General features: G+C 39.1%; 1 protein-coding gene across 7 annotated transcripts in view; it reads right to left on the bottom strand.

Moving 5' to 3' along the window:
• The window catches only part of GRM1 (glutamate metabotropic receptor 1), a 394,410-nt gene that overhangs the window by 95,511 nt on the left and 285,089 nt on the right, over nucleotides 1–13,810 (bottom strand). The gene's annotated exons all lie outside the window — the stretch shown is intronic.

Here is a 13,810-nt window from a genome sequence, read left to right as displayed (position 1 = left end):
AAAATTGATACCTAAAAGTAGGAGAATGCTGTAACAACAATAAAACAACCATGAGGAGCACCTGGGTGGCTCAGTTAGCTAAGCATCCGACTCTTGGTGTCAGCTGAGGTCTTGATCTCAGAGTCTTGAGTTCAAGTCCTGTGTTGGGCTCCATGCTGGGCATTGAGCATACTTAAAAATAAAATACACTAAAAAATGACAATGAATCATTAAGTATGAGGCTTATAAAAACAGGAAGCAGAGAGGAGGAGCAAGATGGCGGAAGAGTAGGGTCTCCAAAATCACCTGTCTCCACCAAACTACCTAGAAAACCTTCAAATTATCCTGAAAATCTATGAATTCGGCCTGAGATTTAAAGAGAGACCAGCTGGAATGCAACAGTGAGAAGAATTCGCGCTTCTATCAAGGTAGGAAGACGGGGAAAAAGAAATAAAGGAACAAAGGCCTCCAAGGGGGAGGGGCCCCGCGAGGAGCCGGGCTGAGGCCGGGGCGAGTGTCCCCAGGACAGGAGAGCCCCGTCCCGGAGGAGCAGGAGCTGCACCGACCTTCCCGGGCGGAAAGGGGCTCGCGGGGAGTGGGAGCAGGAACCAGGAGGGCGGGGATGCCCTCGGGCTCCCGGGGACAGTAACAGCAACTGCGCGCCCAGGAGAGTGCGCCGAGCTCCCTAAGGGCTGCAGCGCGCACGGCGGGACCCGGCGGGACCCGGAGCAGCTCGGGGGGCTCGGGCGGCGGCTCCGCGGAGGGGGCTGCGCGGCCCCGGGAGCAGCTCATAGGGGCTCGGGCAGAGGAAGAGGCTCCGTGCAGAGGGGCCTGCGCGGTTCCAGGAGCAGCTCGGAGGGGCTCGGGCGGCGGCTCCGCGGAGGGGGCTGCGCGGCCCGGGAGCGCGAATCCACCAGCGCAGGCTCCGGAGCACAGGGCGCCGGGACACAGCCCAGGATCCCGCCTCCCCCGGGACAGGCAGAGGCCGGGAGGGCCCAGGACAGCGAGGACGCTCCTGCCCCAGCTGAGCAGATCAGCGGCCCCGCCCCGGAGCCTCCAGGCCCTGCAGACGGAGTTCCTGCCGGAGCTGAATCCAGGTTTCCAGAGCTGCCCCGCCACTGGGGCTGTTCCTCCTGCGGCCTCACGGGGTAAACACCCCCCACTGAGCCCTGCACCAGGCAGGGGCACAGCAGCTCCCCCAACTGCTAACACCTGAAAATCAGCACAACAGGCCCCTCCCCCAGAACACCAGCTAGACGGACAACTTCCAGGAGAAGCCAAGGGACTTAAAGTACACAGAATCAGAAGATACTCCCCGGTGGTTCTTTTTTTGTTTGTTTTTGTTTTTGTTTTTGTTTTATTTTGCTTTTTGATTTGTATCCTTCCCCCACCCCCGTTTTTTTCTCCTTTCTTTTTCTTTCTCTTTTTCTTCCCTTTTTTTTTTTTCGTTTTTTTTTTCTTTTTCTTCCCTTTTTTTTCTCTTTCTCTTTTCTTTCCTTCTTTCTCTCCTCTCTTTTTCTCTTTTTCCCAATACAACTTGCTTTTGGCCACTCTGCACTGAGCAAAATGACTAGAAGGAAAACCTCACCTCAAAAGAAAGAATCAGAAACAGTCCTCTCTCCCACAGAGTTACAAAATCTGGATTACAATTCAATGTCAGAAAGCCAATTCAGAAGCACTATTATACAGCTACTGGTGGCTCTAGAAAAAAGTATAAAGGACTCAAGAGACTTCATGACTGCAGAATTTAGAGCTAATCAGGCAGAAATTAAAAATCAATTGAATGAGATGCAATCCAAACTAGAAGTCCTAACGACGAGGGTTAACGAGGTGGAAGAACGAGTGAGTGACCTAGAAGACAAGTTGATAGCAAAGAGGGAAACTGAGGAAAAAAGAGACAAACAATTAAAAGACCATGAAGATAGATTAAGGGAAATAAACGACAGCCTGAGAAAGAAAAACCTACGTTTAATTGGGGTTCCCGAGGGCGCCGAAAGGGACAGAGGGCCAGAATATGTATTTGAACAAATTCTAGCTGAAAACTTTCCTAATTTGGGAAGGGAAACAGGCATTCAGATCCAGGAAATAGAGAGATCCCCCCCTAAAATCAATAAAAACCGTTCAACACCTCGACATTTAATTGTGAAGCTTGCAAATTCCAAAGATAAAGACAAGATCCTTAAAGCAGCAAGAGACAAGAAATCCCTGACTTTTATGGGGAGGAGTATTAGGGTAACAGCAGACCTCTCCACAGAGACCTGGCAGGCCAGAAAGGGCTGGCAGGATATATTCAGGGTCCTAAATGAGAAGAACATGCAACCAAGAATACTTTATCCAGCAAGGCTCTCATTCAAAATGGAAGGAGAGATAAAGAGCTTCCAAGACAGGCAGCAACTAAAAGAATATGTGACCTCCAAACCAGCTCTGCAAGAAATTTTAAGGGGGACTCTTAAAATTCCCCTTTAAGAAGAAGTTCAGTGGAACAGTCCACAAATACAAAGACTGAATAGATTATCATGATGACACTAAACTCATACCTCTCAATAGTAACTCTGAATGTGAACGGGCTTAATGACCCCATCAAAAGGCGCAGGGTTTCAGACTGGATAAAAAAGCAGGACCCATCTATTTGCTGTCTACAAGAGACTCATTTTAGACAGAAGGACACCTACAGCCTGAAAATAAAAGGTTGGAGAACCATTTACCATTCGAATGGTCCTCAAAAGAAAGCAGGGGTAGCCATCCTTATATCAGATAAACTAAAATTTACCCCAAAGACTGTAGTGAGAGATGAAGAGGGACACTATATCATACTTAAAGGATCTATTCAACAAGAGGACTTAACAATCCTCAATATATACGCTCCGAATGTGGGAGCTGCCAAATATATAAATCAATTATTAACCAAAGTGAAGAAATACTTAGATAATAATACACTTATACTTGGTGACTTCAATCTAGCTCTTTCTATACTCGATAGGTCTTCTAAGCAAAACATCTCCAAAGAAACGAAAGCTTTAAATGATACACTGGACCAGATGGATTTCACAGATATCTACAGAACTTTACATCCAAACTCAACTGAATACACATTCTTCTCAAGCGCACATGGAACTTTCTCCAGAATAGACCACATATTGGGTCACAAATCGGGTCTGAACCGATACCAAAAGATTGGGATTGTCCCCTGCATATTCTCGGACCATAATGCCTTGAAATTAGAACTAAATCACAACAAGAAGTTTGGAAGGACCTCAAACACATGGAGGTTAAGGACCATCCTGCTAAAAGATAAAAGGGTCAACCAGGAAATTAAGGAAGAATTAAAAAGATTCATGGAAACTAATGAGAATGAAGATACAACCGTTCAAAATCTTTGGGATGCAGCAAAAGCAGTCCTAAGGGGGAAATACATCGCAATACAAGCATCCATTCAAAAACTGGAAAGAACTCAAATACAAAAGCTAACCTTACACATAAAGGAGCTAGAGAAAAAACAGCAAATAGATCCTACACCCAAGAGAAGAAGGGAGTTAATAAAGATTCGAGCAGAACTCAACGAAATCGAGACCAGAAGAACTGTGGAACAGATCAACAGAACCAGGAGTTGGTTCTTTGAAAGAATTAATAAGATAGATAAACCATTAGCCAGCCTTATTAAAAAGAAGAGAGAGAAGACTCAAATTAATAAAATCATGAATGAGAAAGGAGAGATCACTACCAACACCAAGGAAATACAAACGATTTTAAAAACCTATTATGAACAGCTATACGCCAATAAATTAGGCAATCTAGAAGAAATGGACGCATTCCTGGAAAGCCACAAACTACCAAAACTGGAACAGGAAGAAATAGAAAACCTGAACAGGCCAATAACCAGGGAGGAAATTGAAGCAGTCATCAAAAACCTCCCAAGACACAAGAGTCCAGGGCCAGATGGCTTCCCAGGAGAATTTTATCAAACGTTTAAAGAAGAAATCATACCTATTCTCCTAAAGCTGTTTGGAAAGATAGAAAGAGATGGAGTACTTCCAAATTCGTTCTATGAAGCCAGCATCACCTTAATTCCAAAGCCAGACAAAGACCCCACCAAAAAGGAGAATTACAGACCAATATCCCTGATGAACATGGATGCAAAAATTCTCAACAAGATACTGGCCAATAGGATCCAACAGTACATTAAGAAAATTATTCACCATGACCAAGTAGGATTTATCCCTGGGACACAAGGCTGGTTCAACACCCGTAAAACAATCAATGTGATTCATCATATCAGCAAGAGAAAAACCAAGAACCATATGATCCTCTCATTAGATGCAGAGAAAGCATGTGACAAAATACAGCATCCATTCCTGATCAAAACTCTTCAGAGTGTAGGGATAGAGGGAACATTCCTCGACATCTTAAAAGCCATCTATGAAAAGCCCACAGCAAATATCATTCTCAATGGGGAAGCACTGGGAGCCTTTCCCCTAAGATCAGGAACAAGACAGGGATGTCCACTCTCACCACTGCTGTTCAACATAGTACTGGAAGTCCTAGCCTCAGCAATCAGACAACAAAAAGACATTAAAGGCATTCAAATTGGCAAAGAAGAAGTCAAACTCTCCCTCTTCGCCGATGACATGATACTCTACATAGAAAACCCAAAAGTCTCCACCCCAAGATTGCTAGAACTCATACAGCAATTCGGTAGCGTGGCAGGATACAAAATCAATGCCCAGAAGTCAGTGGCATTTCTATACACTAACAATGAGACTGAAGAAAGAGAAATTAAGGAGTCAATCCCATTTACAATTGCACCCAAAAGCATAAGATACCTAGGAATAAACCTCACCAAAGATGTAAAGGATCTATACCCTCAAAACTATAGAACACTTCTGAAAGAAATTGAGGAAGACACAAAGAGATGGAAAAATATTCCATGCTCATGGATTGGCAGAATTAATATTGTGAAAATGTCAATGTTACCCAGGGCAATATACACGTTTAATGCAATCCCTATCAAAATACCATGGACTTTCTTCAGAGAGTTAGAACAAATTATTTTAAGATTTGTGTGGAATCAGAAAAGACCCCGAATAGCCAGGGGAATTTTAAAAAAGAAAACCATATCTGGGGGCATCACAATGCCAGATTTCAGGTTGTACTACAAAGCTGTGGTCATCAAGACAGTGTGGTACTGGCACAAAAACAGACACATAGATCAGTGGAACAGAATAGAGAATCCAGAAGTGGACCCTGAACTTTATGGGCAACTAATATTCGATAAAGGAGGAAAGACTATCCATTGGAAGAAAGACAGTCTCTTCAATAAATGGTGCTGGGAAAATTGGACATCCACATGCAGAAGAATGAAACTAGACCACTCTCTTTCACCATACACAAAGATAAACTCAAAATGGATGAAAGATCTAAATGTGAGACAAGATTCCATCAAAATCCTAGAGAAGAACACAGGCAACACCCTTTTTGAACTCGGCCATAGTAACTTCTTGCAAGATACATCCACGAAGGCAAAAGAAACAAAAGCAAAAATGAACTATTGGGACTTCATCAAGATAAGAAGCTTTTGCACAGCAAAGGATACAGTCAACAAAACTCAAAGACAACCTACAGAATGGGAGAAGATATTTGCAAATGACATATCAGATAAAGGGCTAGTTTCCAAGATCTATAAAGAACTTATTAAACTCAACACCAAAGAAACAAACAATCCAATCATGAAATGGGCAAAAGACATGAACAGAAATCTCACAGAGGAAGACATAGACATGGCCAACATGCATATGAGAAAATGCTCTGCATCACTTGCCATCAGGGAAATACAAATCAAAACTACAATGAGATACCACCTCACACCAGTGAGAATGGGGAAAATTAACAAGGCAGGAAACAACAAATGTTGGAGAGGATGCGGAGAAAAGGAAACCCTCTTACACTGTTGGTGGGAATGTGAACTGGTGCAGCCACTCTGGAAAACTGTGTGGAGGTTCCTCAAACAGTTAAAAATATACCTGCCCTACGACCCAGCAATTGCACTGTTGGGGATTTACCCCAAAGATACAGATGCAATGAAACGCCGGGACACCTGCACCCCGATGTTTCTAGCAGCAATGGCCACGATAGCCAAACTGTGGAAAGAGCCTCGGTGTCCAACGAAAGATGAATGGATAAAGAAGATGTGGTTTATGTATACAATGGAATATTACTCAGCTATTAGAAATGACAAATACCCACCATTTGCGTCAACGTGGATGGAACTGGAGGGTATTATGCTGAGTGAAGTAAGTCAGTCGGAGAAGGACAAACATTATATGTTCTCATTCATTTGGGGAATATAAATAATAGTGAAAGGGAAAATAAGGGAAGGGAGAAGAAATGTGTGGGAAATATCAGAAAGGGAGACAGAACGTAAAGACTGCTAACTCTGGGAAACGAACTAGGGGTGGTAGAAGGGGAGGAGGGCGGGGGGTGGGAGTGAATGGGTGACGGGCACTGGGTGTTATTCTGTATGTTAGTATATTGAACACCAATAAAAAAAAAATATTTGTCATAAAAAAAAAAAAAAAAAAACAGGAAGCAGATGGTGAGGAACTGTGACCACGGTCTAAAAGGACATAAATCCATTATTATTCAGTGGCAAAACATTCAGTAACATTGTTACCTATAATAACTTGGAATGCAGGTATTTTACCAGATGAACTTGCATGCTGAGGCAAGGAGGTAGGCATATTAAATATGCAGAGATAAAAATGAAATTAACTCTCATTTCCAACTCTTAAAAAATAACTGAGAAGATGTTTATGCTACAAAGAACAAATGAAAACTCAGTTTCATGGCAATGACCAAATCAAAATTCTTATTTTTGTGATAAAGTCTCTGAAGTAATTAAGCTGGCACCCATAAATCTTTTAAATCAAGACAACTGCTAAGAGAGAAGAGACTAAGACTCTAGTTAGGCTCTAGGTCTAAGATACAGCAAGAGTCCTGGAGAATGTTTGACATCTTGATGCATATATGTGGGAGAAAGATGAAAATCATTTATATTGGGTAAATTAAGAGCTGGACAAAAAAATATCTGTAAGAATACATACAGACTATGTATTTTATTTGGCTTTACAGAAAGTTGAAGTGTCCAAGAAATTAGTTCTTTGTTTCTCTGTGGTAAAAGCATAGTGTTTGGGGTGTAGAAGAACAATCCCAGCAATGGAAAACTAAAAAACAAGGATTAGGGAAATGGAAGGTCTTCCTGCATACAGATATCATTCTGGTCAACCAGAGGCATATGTACTCAATGGTCTAGATTGTGTTTCATAGAAACACAGTGAAATTGAGTGTTTAAATATGTTCCTAAAGAGCTATATCCTTTTCTCATCGCAGCTGTTAATAGATGTAGTTCTGCTACAAAAGAGCTACAGAAATTACTATCAGAAAGGACTTAGAGAAGCTAATCCTTCACTCTGTCTAAACATTTACTGTGGTGGACCTGTTAGTCCATATAGATGCCCACATCTTAAAGCCTGGAAACTGTGGATAAGTTAGGATATATGGCAAAAAGTTAGGATATATGACTTTGCAGATGTGATTCAATTTCCATTGAGATGGGAAGATTATCTTTGGTTATCTGGATGGGACTAATTTAATCAGAGTCCTTAAAAAATAGAGAATCTTCCCTAGCTTTGGTCAGAGAGATATGTGATTATAGAAATAGGGTCTGAGAGATGCAACGTTGTTGCTGGCTTTGAATAAGGAGGGAGGGAGCCATTAACCAAAGAATGTGGGTGGTCTCTAGAAGTTAGAAAGAAAGCAAGACATAGACTCTTCCTTAGAATCTTCCTAAAGTTAATGCATTTCTGCTGACATCTGATGATTTTCACCCAATGAGACCCTTGTTTGAGTTCCAGCCTATGGAACTGTACAATAATAAATTTAGGTTGTTTTAAGGCACTGACTTTATGGTAATTTGTTACGGCAGCAATAGAAAATTAATATAGTAATTGCCCAATCTGGACACAGAGAAACATAGTATATAGCCATGATTTGTTGATTTTGGAATGCTAATGCTTTAAACAGCCCACCAATAAATAAAACAAATGGAAGAGACCGATTCAACATTAGAAATTACTAAATTCTCATTAGCTATTGCAGCTGCCACAGTCACAGCCAAAACCTTGGCAAGCTCTCAACTTGAACAGTGATAGATGATTACAAATTTTAAAAATTAAAAAAAAAAAGAGCTAAAAGGCTTGTAAATTTTAAGTATGAATTTCTTTCTATCCTTAATGTAAGTGCTTGGCTTTATTTCAGAGATTCTGATTTAATTGGTATGGTGTGAGACCCAACTTGGTACCATGAAATACCTTTTTCTTTTTTCCAAACAAAACTTGCTTTGTCTTATTAAGTCACTTCTGTTAATATAAATTGGAATGCCTTTTTAACGGCTTTCATGATGACTTTAACAAGCCAGAATTGAGAATCACTAATCTAAGGGACAAGATTCTTCTTCATATCATCTTAGGGTCTGGGCTATTAACTTAGCCACATGGATTAGATAACAGTATTCAGTTGATTACAGTATTAGACCAGAACTGTTTGAGGTAAATCCCTATGTATTCAATTTATTGATATTTCTGGCGAATTTTAATACTAGTCTCATGTAGTACCCATGAATGCCCATCAAACTTCTATAAGGATTTGTGGTCATGATCTCCAGAGAAAGGTCAACTAGTAAATAAATAGAGTGGCCATATAGAATTATGACAGGACATTGACATAGGCACAGGTGATTATGATAGCAATGTTAACACTATTTCACACAAATCTTTGGTGTGAGGTTTGAAAAGCAGCTCCTGGATATGAAGTATACCCAAGTGTACTACAGAGGCCTAGAGACAGGACCTAGATTATAAATGTAACTGGCAGGCTGATCCCTATGTGATGCCCCCCTATCCCATATTTAATATGCCCCCCTACTCATCAGAGCACAAATATATACTATAACTTAGGGTATGAGGTTAGTAAAAAAACAAAACAAAACAAAAAGCAGGCACCAGAGAATTCATCTCCAGAGAACACACTGAGGAAGTTTTCCAGAGACATGGTAACCTACATTTCACAGCATCTAAAAAAGAATCATGTTTAGTAGCTATTATGACCCAAAACTTGGTTCACTTTAACTATTACCTCCATATAGCAGAAATATTCATGAAGAAGTTTGAAAGTCACACTGATTAGTAAATTCTAACAAACCATTTATCTTTTGTGTTTGATTCCTTTATGATGAAGTTTTCCCAATTATATATCTCCATAATGAAGAGGACCAAAAAATAAATAAAGAAGTTAAGCATACACCTTCCACAAGATCCAGGCATTCCACAGCTAAGACTTGCCCTAAAATGAAAGAAAGCATATGTCTGTACAAAGATTGTACATGGATGTTCTTAGCTTGGTTTGTAATAACCCAATATTGGGAACAACCCAAATGCCCATTACCAGGTAAATGGATAAACAAATTGTGTTATGCCTAGATAATGGGATACCACTCAGCAATTTTAAAAAATGAACTGTTGATACATGCAATACAATGATGAATCTCAACATAACTGAGCTGAATGAAAGAATGGAGACAGAAAAGAGTGCACAATATACAATTTCATTCATACTAAAGAATAGGGGGTGCCTGGGTGGCTCAATTGGTAAAGCCAGGATTCTTGATCTCAACTCAGGTCATGATCTCAGGGTTGTGGGATCAAGCCCCAAGTCAGGCTCTGGGCTCAGCACAGAGTTTGCTTGTCCCTCTTTCTCCTCTCTCTCTTTCTCTGTCTGTCTCTCAAATAAATGAAGAAAATCCTTTAGAAAAACAGGAGTAGAAACTGCAAATAAACTATTGTGACAGAAAATTGTATGTGAATAGGAGAGAGAAGAGGTTTGGGGAATGGTGAGAGGGGAGAGTTTTCAGTAAGACACAAAGGAATTTGGGGAGTGATATAGTCTTTATCTTGACTGTGGTGATGACTTCCTGGGCATACACACATGTCAAAATTTATCAAATTGTTCATTTTAAATACATGCAGTTTTCCACATGTCAATTATACCTCAATAAAAATATAAAAATACAGGAAAAAGACTAACTTGGCTATACCCCAAGTATGTTTAATCTACCATCATGAAAAGACTGTAACTTCTTTTGTATGTATGGTTCTTATGGTTGCCGAAATTATGACTTGACTTTATGTGAGTTTTCCCAGGAGCAAACACGCATAAGAAATGAAATGCAAAACTGTTTTACTGGTGAGAAGCATTACAACATATATGATATAGAGTAACCCATATGTAACCATTTGGGAATATCTAAACATATACTAGCACTTTACATCAAGGTGAACTCTTTATTAAGATTTTAATCAGGGGATCCCTGGGTGGCGCAGTGGTTTGGCACCTGCCTTTGGCCCAGGGCGTGATCCTGGAGACCCGGGATGGAGTCCCACGTCGGGCTCCCGGTGCATGGAGCCTGCTTCTCCCTCTGCCTGTGTCTCTGCCTCTCTCTCTCTCTCACCCCAAAGTTTAGTGGCTTAAAACAACAAGTATTTATTTAGTTCATGAATCTGGGAGCCAACTAGGTAGGAAGTTTTGCTGCTTTGGGTTGGACATGACTCAACTCATTTAAGCTCACTCATGTGTCAAGTATCAGCTAGTATATTGGCCCAAGACTGATTTATCCAATATTACTACAACTAAGAGGTCATCCTATTTCTGCTCCAGGTTCTCTCTCATATTCTAGAAGGCTTATTCAGGCTTATATATCTAGCTTTCCCCATACATGGATACTATTGCTCCAGCTTGGAGACCACCATTCACAATTTTTAGATTGTTACTAATTTTCATAATATATTTGCCTCATTATTAAGTTTCATTGGAAGATATTCCCTTCAAGAAATGGTATGGGAAAGTTGAAGAGCCACACACAAAAGAAAAAAATTAGACCACTTATTTATACTATACATTAAAAAAAAAAACTCGAAATGGATTAAAGACTTGAACATAAGACCTGAAACCATAAAATTCCTAAAAGAAAGTCTTGGCAATGTTTTTTTTGGTTTTTGAAATCAAAAGCAAAAATAAATAAGAGGGACTACATTAAATTAAAAAGCTTTTGCACAGCAAAGGAAACTATCAACAAAATGAAAAGTCAATATACTGAATAAGAGAAAATATTTACAAGTTTTAGCTGATAAGAGGTTAATACCCAAGATATATAAAGAACTCACAGAACTCAATAACAAAAGAAAAAAAATGGTGAAAAAAAATGGGCAAGGGATCTGAATAGACATTTTTCCAAAAAAAACATATAGATGGCTAACAAAGTACATGAAAAGATGTTCAATATCACTCATCAGGGAAATACAAATTAAAACTGCAATGAGATATCACCTCATGTCTGTTCAAATGTCTATCCTCAAAAAACAAGATACAAGTATTGCTGAGGATGTGGAAAAAAGGGGACCCTTGTACACTGTTGGTGGGAATAGAAATTGGGGCATTGTACTCTGGAAAATAGTATGGAGGTTTTTTCCAAGAAATTAATAATACAACTTTCATATGATACAACAATTCCACTTCTGGGTATTTATCCTGAGGAAACAAAAACACTAACTTGAAAAAATATATGCATTCTAATGTTCATCGCAGCTACTTAAAATAGCCAGGACATGGGAGCAACCTAAGTGTCTCTCAGTGGATAAATGGGTAAAGAAAATATGAGAGACCTGGATGGCTCAGTCACTTGAGCATTCAGCTCTCGGCTTCAGTTCAGGTCATGATCTTGGGGGTCATGGGATTGAGCCCTACATAAGGCTGTATACTCAGTGCAGAGTCTACTGGAGATACTCTCTTCCTCCCTCTTCGCACACCCCATATTCACTTGCTCTCTCTTAAATAAATAAAATATATAAAAAATATGTAAATATATAATAAATTATTTATATAAAATATAGTTTATATTATATATCATATTATTTATATAATATACAATATAAAAATATATTTTATAAATATATATATTTATTATATATATTTTATAAATATATATTTTATGTTATATATATCATGTATCCAACATAGGAGCACCTAAATGTATAAAGAAATATTAACAGATCTAAAGAGAGAAGGGTGCCTGGGTGGCACAATCTTTTTAACATCTGCCATCAGCTCAAGTAATGGTCTCAAGGTCCTGGGATGAAGTGAGCCCTGCTGCCTGAGGCTCCCTGATCAGAGGAGAGACTCCTCCTCTCTTTGCCCCTCCCTCTTGCTCATGCTCTTTCTCTTTTTCAAATAAATAAATAAATCTCTTTTAAAAAAGTTAGGCTTTGATGTTTCAGTCAGTACCATCTCCAATCCCTTGATATACCCAACTAATTAAGCAGTGATGTAGACTTTATATGAAGTACTTTTTAATTATCCACATGATTCTCAAATTATTCAGCCTAGGCTCAGAACTCTTAATATTTAAACTGACAATCTAGTGTATGTAAACTCTCTATTTAAATACTGACATCTGAGATTAAGCCCAATAAAGGTTTCTGTGGAAACTAACCGCAGTATCAAAACTTTCCAAAACACCAAAATGATCCAATTACAATGGGTAAAAGTGGTGATGGAAAGAGCAGCTATCAATAGTATGGAAGGGTTCGTTCAACTTCCTCACATTAATTTTCATAAATGTGTCTGCATATTCATTAGAAGACTGTGAAATTTATTTGCTATTCAAGGATCTCTACTAGTTAAGAATGATACATAAATGAAGGTTTAGTCATTCTTCAATAACACTGAAGCCAATTTCATAGAAATGCAGACATTAAAACTGAAGAGAAAGGTAAATTTACATGAATGTATACACACGTAAATAACATAAACATTGCTGAAGATAAAGAGAAAATTCTAGGATTCCTGCACAGAAAAGATAAAATTCTAGGATTCCTGAAGCAGAAAAGATTAATAAAGTTCATGAAGTAGTTCCAAATAGAAAAGTTAAATAAGCCTTTGGTATTCCTTAGAACTAAGAACAAAGGAAAATATTTGCTAATCTTGACTCCAGAATGAAATGCAAACATAAACATGTTTATTAAAGGTTGTAATCACATAAGAAGCTCTTAAAAATAGCTCTGAGAATCAAGCATAATATAAGAACAATTCATGAATGTGCTTTTTTTTTTTCTACTATGAATGTTAACCAAGTTCAGATTTTAACCTTGACATTGGCATGCACTGTGACAACTGGAAACCCAAAATGATTTTCAAAACCGACATGGCTACAGGATTCTAAATTTGTTTTGAAAGCTTAGGTCACAAGATATTTTCTTGGAAATCCTTGCAAAAAGGCATCTTATTTAATAAGTAGTATTTTGAATTTTATTCATAAAACACAATGACCAAGTGACATTTATAGCTGCATCACTAATTAATAGACATCTCAAAATTAACCCATCTGAAATCTAGCTCCTGATCCTTTCTGCTTTTCCTGGAGTCTTTCCCAGTTCAGTCAATGGTGACACCATCTTTAATGCCTGTCCATCATGCTGTGTTATCAACCCAGTATAGACAACTGGCTTGGAATGACACTGTAGTAGACCAAATGTGCTCTATTTTGTCACATTAAGCAATACTAAAAAAGGACAGTGAACAGCAATGTCTCTATGCAGTACTGATAATAATAAAACTTACTATTTAAGAAGTCTGTTAAGAAGTACGGTAGTTCCTGGGAAGGCAGAAAAGGACATCCAATGGAGTTCACCAAACCCTGAAAGACCTGGAACAATGTGCTGTACTTTCC

The sequence above is a fragment of the Canis lupus genome, chromosome 1, assembly GCF_003254725.2.
Source record: "Canis lupus dingo isolate Sandy chromosome 1, ASM325472v2, whole genome shotgun sequence".
NCBI classification, from domain to species: domain Eukaryota; kingdom Metazoa; phylum Chordata; class Mammalia; order Carnivora; family Canidae; genus Canis; species Canis lupus.
This window is presented reverse-complemented; position numbering and strand designations above follow the sequence as displayed.